Source organism: Tursiops truncatus, chromosome 3 (genome assembly GCF_011762595.2).
Source record: "Tursiops truncatus isolate mTurTru1 chromosome 3, mTurTru1.mat.Y, whole genome shotgun sequence".
Classification (NCBI taxonomy): domain Eukaryota; kingdom Metazoa; phylum Chordata; class Mammalia; order Artiodactyla; family Delphinidae; genus Tursiops; species Tursiops truncatus.
In genome coordinates, this window is record NC_047036.1 from 52,568,903 (window position 1) to 52,586,084 (window position 17,182).

The window sequence follows — 17,182 nt, forward strand, 5'->3', positions numbered from 1 at the left end:
ACAGGTGTGAAATGTTAATTAAACAACTCTCTTTATTGCAGTGTTATTTGTAATGGCAGACTGGAAGCAATCTAAATGTGTATTGTTATTGGGACTAGTTAAATAAATAGGATACATCAATATAGTGGACTTCTATGAAGCTGTTAAAAAATAATTCTATAGGGCTTCCCTGGTGGCGCAGTGGTTGAGAGTCCGCCTGCCGATGCAGGGGACGCAGGTTCGTGCCCCGGTCCGGGAAGATCCCACATGCCGCGGAGCGGCTGGGCCCGTGAGCCATGGCCGCCGAGCCTGCGAGCCCGGATCCTGTGCTCCACAACGGGAGAGGCCACAGCGGTGAGAGGCCCACGTACCGAAAAAAAAAAAAATTTCTATAAACAAGGAAAAAAACGATGTGCATAGTATACTACCATTTATGTAATGCAAAAGAAAATAATATGTATATATTATCTTTGGAAGGATGCACAAGAGACTGATAACAGATTGGGGAGGAGATTGGGGGTCAGGAGTGGGAGAGAACGTTTCACTATATATCGTTTTTGATATCCTTTGAAAAACTGTCTTTTACCATGTACATGCATTACCTATTCAAAAATTTTAATAATCGGAAAACTAAAATAGATGAAAGGTCATCCATGTTAAGAGAGAGTTTCTAAATGGGTAGCTGATAGAGAACTGGAGATCCTTCTACTACAAGCGTGATAGCTACAGTGTCTTCATGCCCGGAATATACCTTAAGAAGGTGACACCCTAAGCCATTGTATTTTTCTCCTATTTAGAGAAAGAATAGGTTTATAGGAGGTGAGTGGTCTGCTTAGAGTCTAGATAAAGAGACATTAGATAGTGTGGATTTGCCAATATTTACCCAAACCAAAGAAGAAAGACAGTATTTAGCAGATGTGAGTACTTCCCTGCTAGGAGGGAATATTTTATGTAACACGAGGGCATTAAGTTTCTTGGTTTGGATTCCGGGCTCAGTTGAGCAAACTTTTAATTACTCATTGGGCTTCCCTAGGTTTTTACAAGCAATCCCTTTCATATGAGACACAAGTATTGTAGTCACTGTAAAACTATAGCCCCCATTAGAAATTTTAAAAGGGCACTTGAGTTTATATATCAGGCTTTCAGGAGTTAGATTTGTGTGACTTAGGCCCAAGAGCCTGAAAGCAATGACTGCTGTGATATGATGAGTTTCTTGACACGCAAAGCTGAGGAGCAGTGTCTACCTAGGTCCCATCTCCGTCTGAGGCCAGTGGAGTAGCCGGCCAATCTCTCTTGGATAGATGAGGGTCCTCTTTTTATCTGTGGTAAGCATAAACAAAGCATGAGGGAAAGCTTACTGCAGAGCAGTTCCTATGAAAAATCCCTGTGTGATCTGATGGTGTGACCAGCTAAAGAAAGAAGGCTGATGAAAGCTCAGCTTCCACAATCATCAGAGGGACCAGATAATGGAAAATCATCAGCCCACTAGATTCTTTGTTAGTACATTTGGAAAATCTTTCACCTTTATAATTCAAGAGGAATCTGACCACAGATCCTTGCAAATTCCCAGAATTTCTGATACCATGATAGAGTATCATTTGCACTATAAAACACGTGCATAATAAAAATCAAATTGAGATTTGGATGTTGGAGCATCAGCTAGGTACCCTCACTAGCCAAATGGTTTAAATGACTTAACTGTCACACCAACCTGGTGGCATCAGTTCAGATTTCTTTTTTGCCATAACCCAATGACATTTGTACAGGTGTAGGCCTTTAGAGTCATTGTGACTAGTTAAAACTGCAAATGTTGTCTTGGTGATTATGAAAAGTCAGCTGTACTGAGGCCAGGTCTAGGCACCTTACTTAAAGAGGATTGTTCACTAACTTGAGAGTATGGGAAGGTTAACATCTGTGTCCACCCCTGCATTTATCCCTTTATTCACTTATTCATTTATTTAACTTACATTTATTGAATGCTCCTATTTGCCAATAGCTATAGTATGTTTTGTTGTTATCTGCTACAAGAAACAGCTGACGGAACTTCAGCTGTACTACCAAAAGGGAAGATTTAAAGGGGACATGACAGCTGTTTTCAAGCATGTGAAGAGGGAGGAGGCTTATCTGTGTTTTTCCAGAGGACACCAGTAGGGAAAGTGAGTAGATGATAAAGGGTGTCAGACCTGGGCATAAATTACAGGAGAACCTTTTGACTTTGGAATGAGCTGCCCAACAATGGAATGCACTGCCTTGCAAAACAGTGATCTTCCAACCAGTCAGGGGAACTGCCAAAGCACAGATAAGGAAGATGGGGCCCAGAAAGATTAAATGACCTAGACAAGAGTGCATAGCCAGTTAGTGTAGGGGTCCTGGCTTGGTACCCAGAATTCTAGTCAGCCTAGGCCAGTCAACCCTTGGCCTGCAGAGATTTAACTTTGTTCTTTCAACCTCAAAGCTTCATGGTGTGTTGTAATTTATAATTTTGATGAAACACATGCTCCAAGGCTAACGTGTGGGAGTGAGTCCCTGAGCTCTCAAGCAAATACCCACATCTCAAACAGTCTTTGAAGTTCTACGCTTGCGGAGAACACAGGAATTCTGGTGATGTGTTACAACTTCTTTTTCATTATGAAAAGTATTAGTTAATGCGCAAATGAGCAAAAAAGTAAAAAAGTCATGAGCAAACAAAGATAACCAAGAAAGTGAAGTTTCCTGTCAAAATATGAAGTTTCAGATAAATTCGAGTGGCCTGTGCAATTGGGTGGTGACGTGAATCAGGGATGAGAAATTGTTTCACGGAGTGTTCCATGGTTTCAGCAACCCGCCCCAGAGGTGTTTGGGGAAATATTCAAGAAGAACAGGAGTATTCTGTACTCATTCCACTATATTTGACAGTCTCCCTTGATCTTTTGCTCTAAATCATCTGAGCAACACTGATTATGAGGAAGGAGAGAGGATCCCTAATTCATCTTCCCATTCAGGTAAGAGGTGTGGGGAAGGAATTGTACATCGTCTCTGGCATGGCTTCCCTGCAGGTCCATGCAGGCCATGGGGGGACCTGGATCCATGCGACTTAGACTTTCCAGCTTGATGTGATACCAAATAAAGTCCCACAGTACGTCTACGAAGTCCAAGGTGTCTCTGCCTTTCTCTTCGAGGAATAGCCGTATTCATTCCTGTCAGCTCTGGTCCTGAGGACATTGTTTCAGAGGCAATCACTCTCGCTTTTCCCCAGGATACCAAAGGCAGTTTAGGCTTAAATATTGAAGACAGAGCAGGACTTTCAGGGAATGCCCCAGCTCCCCTAGTTTTCCTAACATAGAATTCTCAAAGTGCGATCTCTTGACCAGCAGCATTTGCATCACTTGTTAGCACTTGCTAGAACTACAACTGGAACTCCTTAGAAATGCAGATTTCTCCCCGCTCCCTCCCTCTCCAGAAGCATTGAATGGTAAACTCTGGGGGTAGGAGGGGTCTAAGCAATTAGTGTTTTAACGAGCCCTGCCTGCAATACTGAGGCTGAGGACCCAAGAAGACATTCAGGAGTGGGAAGAATGGCTTGGGTTTAATGGTTGGTTTGATGTCCAGCTTTGACTGCCCAGCCTCCTACTCCCCCAGAGAGGAGAGACCTTATGGAAGCCAGCGCTGGTCCACGCCATCTCTCTCTGCATCCAGAATCTACAGGGTTTGCTGGGATTTCCCGGAAGACAGAGCAGTAAGTAGAAAATGCTGTTAGATGCTTTCTGTTTGGCTTCTTGAGGCCTTGCCAAGGTTTAAGTGGCACCCAGATTTTTCATAAACGAAAAATGGAGATGTCAGCACACCCATGATATGCCATGAACGGGGATTCTGCTTGCAGAAATCGTCCCAAGACCCCCAAAGCAGCAGCTTTTTGCATATTTCTACCTGCAAGGCTGTCAACACAGCAGTTTTGCCAGCTCCAGTTTTACTTGAGAAAGCCGAAGCCCAACCATTTATAGGATTCATCTTTTATGACTAGAACTTTACCAAATTAAATGTTTAATAACTAAAGTAACAAATTATCCGCTTGCATATGTGTGTGGTGTTCACCCAGTAAATATTTCAATCTCGGGTATTTCCCTCCCTGTTTAGTCACTCGGTTCTTGTTTTTCTTCTTTATGGCAAGCTTGTTTATGTGACAGCTGTTTTACATTGATATAAACATGCACCCCACTCCAACTGAATCAATGTCAGGAGAACAGCAGGAAGCCTGTTTCTTCCTGTTACATCCTATCCCTGCTGTAAATATGTGTGCCCGCTAATGACAAGTAACATTTGCAAGAGTCCACACCTGGAAGCTAAGAGGTTGCCCACCTTCCAGGAAGAGTCCAGGGATGAAGGGGTCTGGATTAAAAACCCCAGTGGACCTGCCATGACAGGGCTTGATCCCACCCACTCCTTGTTTATATTCGTAGTGTATTTATGGGGTTAATAAAGAGGGTAAATAAACAGACTGCTGAGAGGCAGAGGAAAGAGTGGGAGAAAAGAAAGATCTGAATTTGTGTCAGCAGCCCTGGGTAGCAACACCTCTTAATTGAGCGGGTTGTCTGGGGAGACATCACTACCACTTCTGGATCTTACCGGTTTAAAAAACATAGTATCTGTCAGCTCTGAAGTCTCAGATTTCCAGGTGGTGCTCTGGTTAGCAGATGGTTAACTGCTTAATGAAGTCTGTTCCTCTTTTCATTCATGACAGCTGATGTTAGCCCTTAACCCTGAGATCTCTGCTCTCTTTCTTATGGTCTGAAGGAAGGAAGGAGAGAAAGAAGGGGGAAAATTTTAGATATTTTGTTCAGAAATTCTCATCATGGGGTCCTGAAGCCATGTTCTCATTGGAAAATTAACTTTAAAAATGTGAGATGTGGTTCCCTCTGGCTGGCAAGAGGGAGGCTCCCCTATGTGCCACCCCCTTTTCTCCTGGTTGAGGATGCTGTTGTCCAAGTGAGGAACTGGCCCTGGTTCCACTGCTTCATGAAAGCCTGTATAAAGTAATGCTGGGTTTACGGATGGAAGTGGGCCTCTTCCTATAAACCTCTTCCTAGTAGTTAAAGAAAGGGCAATCTTCCGTGGATAGACCAACCTGGGTTGGCCTTTGCCTGGTTGGCAGAATTCATTCTGATAGCGTGCGTGTTTTTATACGAAACCTCTGTGTGCTAAATAAAGGTCAAGGGAACAGTAGGCAGCCTGTTTCATTCCATTATGTCCTTGCCTCATCACAAGCCAGTTTAGCCTCCAAACCTTCCTGACAATACAAGGCTTTGCAGGTGGCTCTGTGTCCCGTTTACACTCATTGTTCTGAGCAGTGTTCAGGATCCTGGTGGAAGCTGGTGTGGGTGAGGCTGTAGCTCAGTTGTGGGGCAGGGACTGACTCAAGCTCTTGGAGGGTCTTGTGCCTCCACAGGCATCCCTGACATGGAAAATGCCCCCTCCCCAAATGAAAATCTGGGAGTGGGGAGGTAGGCAGGGAGTTGGCTGGAGGAAAGATCCAACACAGTATATGCATTATAAGATAGAACATTCCTAAAAGAATGGGGGCCCCAGAGCAAATCCATGTGTTACCCTCCAAATATTTCACCACCTACAGTCACATTAGAATGAATTAGAAGAGGCACCCTGAAGGCAATGTGTATTGAGCACTTGCTGTGTAGTGGGCATTGTTCATAATATATGGTGTGAATTTTCTCTTGTAGACCTACATACAAGGGATTCTCTCATTTAATCCTCATAATAACCTCTGATGCAGACAGCCTTATTGTCTCTAATTTCACAGATGAGTGAAGGCAGGTTAAGGAACGTGCCTGGGGTCACACGGATGGTTTAAGTGGAGAATCAGGGATGCTAATTCAGATGCTATAAATCCAGCCTTTGCACTTAACCGCTGTAAGAAGGAGTCTCAAATGCTAATGAACATATGAATCACCTAGAGATCTCGTGAAGAGCAGAAACTGATCCCATTGGTCTGAGGTGGGGCCTGGGAGTCTGTATTTCTGACAGGCTCCCAGGAGCTACTGCCGCTGGTGGGCTGTTCCAGGCTTGTGGCTGCCGCCCGGGGAGGAGGCAAAGGATTTGCCTAAGAGCCCAGGGCTTGGTCTCGCACCTCTGAGAAGCACGCTTCACGTAGCGCCATCTGCCCCGGCTGCCATCCTCTCCCTGTTAACCCAGGAAGAAGACAGGGGTAGGGATTTCTGGAATTTCCACTGTGATGCTCGTTCCTAGGCTGCGGAGAAGGCCTTTGAATCCCCACCCTCACACCTGCCTCCTTCCTGTTCTCAGGGCCCCCAGGGGCAGGGTGTGCAGCAGCAACAACCTGGGAGCCGTGCTGTTCAGAGCTGTGGCTTCACATCCTCCACCCCTACTCTTGGCTCTGTTCTTATATTCTGAACCCTGTCTTATTGCCACAAGAAGACCTTTTCGTACATCTCTCATTTGTACCAGTGGAATGGAAAACAGCCCTGGCCTGGAAGGCAGGAACATGAGTTCCATCCACAACTTACATCTTGTGCTCAGTGACCAGAAGCTAGAAACTTACCCTTTCTAAGCCTTCCTTTTCTTTATCTCTAAATGGAGCTAATAAAACTAATCCTCAATCTGCAGTTTAGGAATACTCCAAAGATTAAGAAACTCGCATTTATAAAACAATTTGAGCTCCCGTGGAACTAAGTTCTCATTATGGAAATGTATAAATAATAATATAATGATGGCCAAAGTCTGTAAACACCTTCAGTGACATTCAGCCACTCACGAGGCTTAATGACCAGCTCTCCTCTTTGGTTTTAAAAACCTCTCTTCATGACAGCACTTCCCTGAAGTACTCAAAGGAAATGGCCTGCTTGAAATTCACATTCAATTTCACCATCAGTTAAACCCCACTTAAGTGCCAAGACACTGCATTTCCACAGCCCCGACCCAGGCTGGAGTGGCATGTGGCTGGATTTCTGTGTGGAAACAGTAAAAAATGAGACAACTCTGCCAGACACGCTGGATACAGACATGCAGATGGGCTGCAATGCAACCCAAACTGTTTCTTTGTTTCCTTGAGAACAACCAGTCCGTTGGTGAGTTCCAGGCAGGTTCATATTCCCATCGCCAGTTTGTGGGGCTGGATTAGTTGGAACAGTAAGAATTCTCTCGGCAGGTGTCCAGAGCCTGGGATGGACGGCAGGCTCTGAGAACACGTCTGACAGGTGCTTTCAATCCCTTATCCAAAGTGCCACTTCTCACTTCCTCTGCAATATACAGGGAAGTTGTTGTGGTCTTAGGGCGAGATTGCTTTATTCGGAAAGGGAGAAGTTCACCTGGCGTATTATCTGCCAAGGAATCAAGCAATCACATCGTTGAGATGATGATTTATCTTGTACCTGGGATCTTTTAACAATCATTTGATCACTTTATTACAAGGTTATGTTTTTGCTTCCCCCCGTCTCTTGGCAAGCAGCATGGAGTTCTCCTGCCTTTGCCCATTTGATTTTCATTTGTTCTGCTGCACGCATTACGAAGCTAGGGGTTTGCATTGCTGGTGACAAGGCTGAGGAGTCAGAAATTATTTCTAAGCAGCTGAGGCAGGGCTGCACGAATCCAAGTGCACTCAGAGACCCAGAGGGTTTGTTTTTATTTATTTCCTGCCAAACAAATTATCTTTCATTTTCATGTAAAGAGATGAAAAGGAGGATGGAGCCCACAGTTCTCCAAATGCCCCTCAATCTAATTCATCACCCCTCACGTGGACCCTCTCCTGAGACTGGTCGCTCTGGTCCTCTTCTCTCATTGGTAGTTTGAATTATGCCCCCTCCTCTAGGTCTCCTCTTCTTCCCCTTCTCCCCACTTTCCTCTTGTTTTGTTCTTCCAAGTCCTTACTCTGTCTCTGGGACAGCTTCCCGTTTGCCTTGCCACCTTACCTAAAACTCTGGTTTCCAAATCGTTTTCCTCCGGTAAATCTCACCAAGTAAACCTAATTCATTCTGTAATCCTAGCATGACCGCCTCAATTTCCCTCTCCCCTTTAGTTTCCCATTAGATCTTTAAATGTTGGAATTGACTGTTACCTTTCTTGGTAGGTTTGAATCCATCATAGTGTCAGAAGTATGAAAATCTGCTTACAGATGCTGTGGGAACAAAACACGACCCCTCACATGGTGCCCAAGTATCATCTGTCCTCAGGCTGTGTTCTGGTTCTGCCTAGTTGGCCAGGGCTGTTGTCTACGCTGTTAACCTCCTTGTTCTCTCCAGGGAGCGAGATAATTAAGGTTCTGAGGGGAACTGGCTTATCCCAAAGTTCAGGATAGACCAGGTTTTTTTTTTTTTTTAGTGGAACAATAAGGAGTGCCTTTTATTTAGATTAGTTGTCTCCATTTATTTAATTTTTTAAAAATTTTTATTGAAATATAGTTGATTTACAATGTTGTGTTAGTTTCAGGTGTACAGCAAAGTGATTCAGTTATATATATAGGTATATAAAAAAATATATATTCTTTTCTTACATTCTCTTCCCTTAGAGGTTATTATAAGATATTGAGTATAGTTCCCTGTGCTATATAGTAGGTCCTTGTTGGTTATCTATTTTATATACAGTGGTATATACATGTTAATCCCAAACTCCTAATTTATCCCTCCCCCATTTTCCCCTTTGGTAACCATATGTTTTCTATGTCTGTGGGCCTATTGCTGTTTTGTAAATAAGTTCATTCATTTGTATCTTTTTGTTTTTAGATTCCACATATAAGTGACATGATGTAATATTTGTCTGGCTTACTTCACTTAGTATGATAATCTCTAGGTCCATCCATGTTGCAGCAAATGAAGGATAGCCCAATCTTCATGGCAGGCCGGAATCAGACTCTCTTGTTGAAGTCTTCTCAAGCTGCTGGCTGCCACATGGGAGTATGGGTTTCACCGCCAGACGGCTCTACTTCTCAATAGCTGTTTGACCTTGAGTTTTATATCCCCATCTGAGAAACAGGAGTGATGATATGTACCACATGGGATGATTATGAGGCTAAAACCAAAAAACTTAAGTAAAATATTTAGTATGGAGGCTGGCACACATTATGAAAATGATAATTAATTCCTTTAGTCATCAAATACCTACAAAGCATGGAAAGGAATTCCATTTATGCTGTAAAACTACCTTTGTTCATCCTCTCCCCCGCACAGTTCTTCATCACTTTATACTGAACTATTTCGATTTTATACAACTTAACCCCTAGAAGAAAATATCTTTTTCCTCAACAGAATTTTTTTCTGCCAGTGAAGAACCATAATAGTCATCATTATTATGATATGAACAAAAACTCCCTCATGGATTTTGCGGAGGGCTTCGTCTATGTGGTTTTAGAATGCTCTGTTTTTACACTTAGAACCACAAAGAGTTGACATCAGGCAAACAAAATGGTTCACATTTTCTTCATATTAAGAGACCTTTTCTCACTTACCTAATTCAGTGCATTTGGTAAAATATATTTTCTAGAGAACTTTTCCAACAGTGGAGCCAGCTGCTAGATAGTTTATATTTTTTCCTCATAAAAACATCCAGGATACTATGCTGGTCCCTCATTTGTATGTTGCTTCTGGTAATACGCTTTAGAGACACCATTTCATTTCATTTTAAGTGCTTCGGATTTTAGGAAATTGAGTTTTGTTTGAATTTGTTTTAGAGGTGTGAGTGTGTGTGTGTGTGTTTTACTACCTGCCAGTCTCCCTCCCTTCTTTCTTCCTTTTTATCTATCTTTTTCTAAGACTTTCTTCCCAAACTAATGAATGATACCTATATGCTTTTCAAATAGTAAGACTCAGCACCTATTAAACTCTAGAAAGTTCTTCTTAGTTATTTAAAATAAGGATGCAGAGAGTGTGGTCCAGTGTTATGAGTTCTGTCCAAGCTCTAAATCAGGTGATTCAATGTTCAGTATACTGGCCACTTGCAGGTCAATTGCTCCATAATCACTAAGCCCCTGATTTGATTTGACTTACCTAGATTGACCATTTTGCCTCAACAACCTAATTTTTCTGCAATATAATATATTATTTGTTTTCTATTATTATTATTAATTATTATCAGTTATTCTATTATTAGTTATTATTATGACTGTGAAATCAACCAAGTAGAAAAGAAAATTATGAGAGAGGTGTACCAGGAAGACAATTTTCAACTTCTCTGTCTAAATTAAAGTTACAGGGCTTCCCTGGTGGCGCAGTGGTTGAGAGTCCACTTGCCGATGAAGGGGACGCGGGTTCGTGCCCCGGTGCGGGAGGATCCCACATGCCATGGAGCGGCTGGGCCTGTGAGCCATGGCCGCTGAGTCTGCGCGTCCGGAGCCTGTGCTCCGCAGCGGGAGAGGCCACAACGGTGAGAGGCCCGTGTACCGCAAAAAAAAAAAAAAAAAAAAAAAGTTACGGTTAGAACAGGTCTAAACTATGGCTCCAAATGAAATTCCTGGGTTGATCATTTTTTGATTGTACTGTTTAATTTGGTGAAAATCCCTATCAAATTGATCAGATGCCAATTAGACTGATGTATACACATGGCACAGAATTTACACAACAGCTTATTCAGAATAGTCACTACAGCAACTGCATTCACTCATTCATTTATTCATTCATTCGACAAAAATGCCTGAGCATCCTTCTGTATTCTCAGTGTTCTGGGAACTGGAGATACAATGAGGAACAGAATAGTCCCTGCCCTCAGGGAGTTATAGTCTAGAGGAGAAATAGACATAAGCAAGAAAGCAAGCAATCTACTTAACAGAAGTGCTGTAAAGAAAATGAAAGCAAGAGATTGAAGAACAACAAAGGGGATCATTTAATATTGAGTGTTAAGTGTGAGGCTGCACAGGTGACATTTGAGCCACCACCTTTAACGATGGTGGACCCACTATGCTCTTCTCCTTCTCTTGGTCTATCCCCACTCTTCTGGGAGGAAGCCTGGAAATTTTCATTTTTAATCAATTACCCTACAATCCCCACGAAACTACTCCTAAGCTGGCCCACCACTGTGGTTTCTCAGAGCTTTCACTTCTGTAGGATTTTACAAATTGTAGAAGATAGTACAGACAAGCAGATTTTTCTGCAAACCACAGAGAACATTTTATGATCTCTTCCTTGTTCATTCAAACATATCTTCTCCGATTTTTTCTTTGATTTGTGATTTAAGAGCTCTTTTTATTTTCCCACAAATTAATGGCCACTGTAAACAGAACTTAAGCAAGTACTCTGGCAAAAGTCCATCTCAGGATACAGAGATGAAACACTTGTACCACAAAGTGTCTCTTCCCTTCTGAATTCCACTTCTCAAATAGCATTTTAGTCAAAACCCCCAAACCTTGCTCCAAAAAAGCAAATGCCTTTGAAGTTCTCGTAGTTCCAACCATGAAATGTGTCTAATGTGAGTTTTTGGTTTCATTTCAAAGATTTTTTTCTCCCTTACTGATTTCATCTAACTAAAGTATCTGAAGCAGTTGGGATTTTTTCCCACATTTTGTTTAGCTGAACTAAAGATGCTAATTGAATTTAGGAGCTCGTCCAAGAGGAGATCATGGTTGCATGAATGCATCATTGCCTGTGCATATGGATTCAACACATCTGAAAGAGCAAGACTCAACTCTGTGGGTTTAGGGAGGCTGATTTCCCCCAAGGCCTAGGTCATTTTCCAGAAAAAATATTAACAACTAACATTTTTTAGTGCTCTCCACATGGCAGGCATTGTTCTAAAAACTTTTTAAAACTCATTTTTCACAGCTCTGTGATTATCCTCATTCCATAGATAAGGAAATAGAGACAGAGAAGTGTGTGTCTAGCTGACTATTCTAAGATCACTCAGCTAGAATGTGGCTGAACCAGAAATAAGCCTCAGACAGACTGGATCTGACGCCCACTCTCTTAACCTCTACCTTATACTGCACCTCAGTAGCAATCAGTGAGGGTCTTGGGAGGTGCACGCTCAGCCACATGCACCAGTGTGACCTCACAGGTGGTTTATGTGCCAGCATGCCTCCTGATTGGTTGAAGGTCCATTCTGATTGGTGGGTACCCATGCTATAATGATGGTTAAAAATTTTGATTCTACGGTGGCTTTAATCCATTTCCTTCATTCTCCATATAAGAAGGAGAGAAAATTTTTACTACATGGTATCCAATCAAAGCATCTTGAGATATTGCCAAAATGGTTGATTTCCATGAAATTGTTCTATCTGGTCCTACTGATCAGCCCTCTCTGGTCTTCTGTGTGGCTTCATTTCCTCTCTCTTTCTCTGTCTAGACATACATACATATTATATATATATATATGTGTGTATATATATATATATATATATACATCTATATCTCTACCTACCTATCAATCTACTGAGAGAGAGAAAATGTGTAATATATTGATGCTCCCCAGGGGTCCAAGCTCAATCTACTTTTCTTCTCAAAGAATACATTCAAATACATTCTCCTGGCTAACTTTCAACTGACAATCACTTCATTTACCACTGACACATCAATGATCTACATCTATTTCTGGGCTCCTCTTCTCTCCCAAGATACTGAACTTTATTTCAAAGCTGTCTATTACCTCAGTGGCTCAAGCTCAACATATCCAAAAGTAACACCTGTTATCTTCCCCTAAAACCTATTCTTCTCCTATATTCTTCTTCCATAAACCCCATCTTGGTTAATGCTAATGTTATCAACCTGACATCCCAAACACTATGACTCCTGGCTCCCTTGCTGACATTCAATTAATTGTCAAGCCCTATTGATTTGATTGCTGAAATCTCTGAAATGAGACGACTTCTCTCCACTCTGACTTTAATGCAGACTTCCTTATCTCTCTCCTGGATATTTTTCTTTAATGCTGAATTGAAGTATAAGTTGCACACAGAAAAGTACATCCTTAGTGTACAACTGACTACATCCACATGGCCCATGCTCAGGTCAAGAAGCTCAGTATCCCTTGGAGTCTTGTCTCCTCCATGACGGGGTCTGCAATTCCACTCCTGATATGTAATGACTTTAAGGCGCGGATACGTATCAAAACTCAAATATCCACAGTGGTGCAGCATTTTAAGTCATTGTCACGTATCGCTAAATGTGTGTGAACTATTGAAGAACACAGTTTGGTAAATGGGGGGAGGGAGGGCACGGGCCACTGGGCAGTTGAGGGATAAAAATTGTCTCCACCAAGGGGTGGAGAGTTCTGAGAGACATGGCTGAGGAAGCCGACCTTGACTGCCAAAGACAAACTGCCTGTTTGATAGTTAATCAAAGGACAGGCTGCTATGGTAACTAAATAGAGTAATGTGACCCTCTTGCCTCCCCCCCCCCCCACCGTGTTCCATTCCCTATATTCAGTTACGTGTTGCAAATAATAATGAGAACAAAAGTCAGGATGAAACTCATGAAACCTTCAAAGTCAGAGTAGGTGAGCCCAAAGTATTGAAAATTCACTTATGTGAATTTACCTAATTGGTTATTATCACATCCACTCTCAGGCTCATAATAAATCAAAGTAGAATTCTCTGAACTGAGGTCTTGAACAGCACATTCCTTACCCCTAATTAGGTCCACAGGAAAAACCCTCTTGGAGCAAGCCTTCTGTAATGTCCTCTTTTCTCTTCTAGAAGGCCTCTTTCTCTAACTTGAGGATTGCAATCTGTACCTTCTGCTAGATTTATGCTTTTGGCCACTACTGCCACAGTTCCACCTATTTAAATAGCTATTTGTTTAGAAAAACTCTCTAGCTTTCTTTATAGCCATTAGAAGAATATTCAGATTTATTTTTGATGACTAAAAAGTAGATTAATATTATGGGTCGAAAATTGTTTAAAAAGTCTTCCCCTAGGCTGGCTTTCATGCAGAGAACAATTATTACATGTCATGGAGGTAGAGTTATGTATGGGCATAATAATTTTTAAGCCCAGTTGAACAGTGAGAAGTTTTCTGATGCAACTGAATTGCTCCCAACTCTATCAGACACTATTCAGTTGCCCCTGAAGATATCAACAAGCAACTCAATTGCACTCGATTTCTTCAGAAACAACTGGGTTGCTCCAGAGTAACTCAAATGACTCTCACCTTCTAGGGCAGAGCTCAGCTGTATAAAAAAAGGAAAGACATGTGGTTAAAGGAATACTCAGTGGATGTCAGCTAAGAATTCACCAGATAGATGCCTTACTGCGCTGGAAGAGTTGTTGGGCTGGAACAAGGGAAGGAAACACGGAGGGTACAGTAACGCATATGTACCACACATTTACTCTTTCAGTGAACAGTCTACACTGTGCCAGGCACTGTACTAGGTGCTCAGGCTATAGAGACTGGGTAGAAAGATCATTCTCAACCATATTAGTCATTTACCTCCCCAACTCAATTCTTTTTCTGGTTATGGTCTCTGACTTTGGGGGTGAGGAATCCACCCTCTATGCTGGATCTATGTAGTCTTGGGGGATTTCCCCCCAAGGTTCAGGGTCAACATATGATCATGGTTTAAGCCAATTACTATATCATATTCCCCTGACTACAATGATTGATTCAAGAGATGCATATGACTTAACCTGGTCCAGTCAGAGTGAACCTCAGACTTGTAAGAGAATTTTCTGAAAACTCTTGCTCTTTTGCCCACCTGAGATGTTTTAGCCACTGTATGAACTTAATTGCAACAAAGAGAGAGCTCATGCTGTCAGGAATTCATCATGGAGTCTAAGCATTAAGCCAGTGTAGCAGGAGGCTCAGCCACGGGATGGCGAAAAATAATTATCCAATACAATGAATTATTTTATCCCTGAATCTAATTGTGCCTGAATCCAGCCCTATACCCCCATACCTTGTAGCCCCATATCCAATTTTTCAGTAACAGATGAGGATGAAATGCTCAGTGGGTCTACAAGGAAACAAGCCTGAGATGAGTGTGTCTTCAACCTGAATCAGCTCAAGATCAAGAAAATTGATATAGGTTTTCATTAGGAAGTAGTGAAAGAGGCAGATGCTGGGGTAGCGCGCGGAGAAAGGAAGAACTAAGAGACAGAAGACAACATAATGGGAGGGATGTTCTTGGGGAGCTTGGGGAATGGGTTTTATTATCTGAGACTCACCTTATTTGAAAGTCAACTTTCTCTAAACTTTCAAAAGAGCAATATATGTATATACTTCAGTTAATATTTTTTAAAAAACGAGTAGTAATACATTTACACAATATTGATGATGTATGTTACACTCAAGGCAGAATTTCATGGATCCCATATGTCCATGTTTAAATTTCAGGCTTAATTCCACAGCAGGACATTTAAAAATCCATTTTACAAGGTAAAGTAATAATAAGAATATCATTTGAAAACTGCCATAAGATAATTGGGTTAAACTGTAATGGTTCACCATGTATTTTTATGGCTCTAATTTTTCTCTGTGACATCATGGTGAAAATTTGATTCAATTATGGTGGATAATCTGTTGGGAAGAAGTGCCAATGATGTTTTTAAAAGGAGCTGTGGATACTTTGATTTCAAAGTAGTTAATTCCAAGGGGAACCTTTCTGAGATGAAATAGTGAGGTTATCTGGTCATGAGAGCTTTCATAGTCATGAAGAAAAAAGTAAGCACCATGCTTTTATTAAATTGACATTGCATAAGGAAAAAGAGCTAAAAATGATTGATTGCAAATATAATGTAGGGGATAGAAGCATCTGGTTCAGGCATAAGTAACAAAGGCTTTTCAACATATGGCACTAATTAGCGTTTATGCCTATGTAATCTCACCTTTCAAACGGCTATGCCTTTCTCAAGATGGGCTGTTCTGTGTATCAGTGTGGAGCAGGATAGCACAGGAGAGAAGGAGTATCCTCCTGGCCTGTTTCTGTTAGAAAAGGTGTTCAGTATTAATACAGGGACTTGAGGCAAGTGTATGTTTCTGGCTCCAATTCATCCATAATCACAGCTGCAAACCCAAGAATAGGGTGGCATTAAGTCTAGGGGCCTTGATTAGAAATTGGACACAAAGTGTTGAACACAGAGCACTTCAAAGGTTTAACTGAGGCTTATCGTCCTCATTTCTAAGGCAAAACCAAATCTAGCTTTGACAAATTAGAGGAAGATGGGATTTTCAAAAAAAATTTTTTATTGAAGTATAGTTGATTTACAATATTGCGTTAATTTCAGTTGTACAGCAAAGTGATTTGGTTATACATATATATGTATATGTCTATATTCTTTTAAAAATCCTTTTCCATTATAGTTTATTACAATATACTGAATATAGTTCTCTGTGCTATGCAGTAAATCCTTGTTGTTTATCTATTTTATATATAGTAGTGTGCTTCTGTTAACCCCATATTCCCAATTTATCCCTTACACCCTCCGCTTTGGTAAATATGTTTGTTTTTTAGGTCTGTGAGTCTGTTTCTGTTTTGTAAATAAGTTCATTTGAACTATTTTTTAGATTCCACATATAAGTGATATCATAATATTTGTCTTTCTTTATCTGACTTACTTCACTTAGTATGATAATCCCTAGGTACATCCATTTTGCTGCAAATGGCATAATTTCATTCTTTTTTATGGCCAAGTAGTATTCCATTGTGTGTATGTGTATGTGTGTTTGTGTGTATATATATATATATACCACATCTTCTTTAGCCATTCATTTGTCGATGGACATTTGGGTTGCTTCCACATTTGGCTATTGAAAATAGAGCTGCTGTAAACGTTGGGGTGCGTGTATCTTTTCGAATTAGAGTTTTCGTCTTTTCTGGATATATGCCCAGGAGTGGGATTGCAGGATCAAGGTAGCTCTATTTTTAGTTTTTTGAAGAACCTCCATACCATACCTCCAGCATTCTCCATAGTGGCTGCACCAATTTACATTCCCACCAACAGCGTAGGAGGATTTCCTTTTCTCCACACCCTCTCCAGCATTTATTATTTATAGACGTTTTGATGATGGCCATTCTGAACAGTGTGAAGTGATACCTCATTGTGGTTTTGATTTCATTTCTCTAATAATTAGCAATGTTGAGTACCTTTTGATGTGCCTGTTGGCCATCTGTATGTAAGAAGATGGGATATTTTTTTTACACCTGTGTCTCCATACCAAAAGGAGTTTGACTCTGTTTAGCTTTAAGGAAACCACAGTAGACTGAACAGCTCCTTCAAAGTTAGTGGCATCAAATGAACCTTCCTTTCACTGGTGACTCGTAAAGAAGGGGGCAGCAGCAT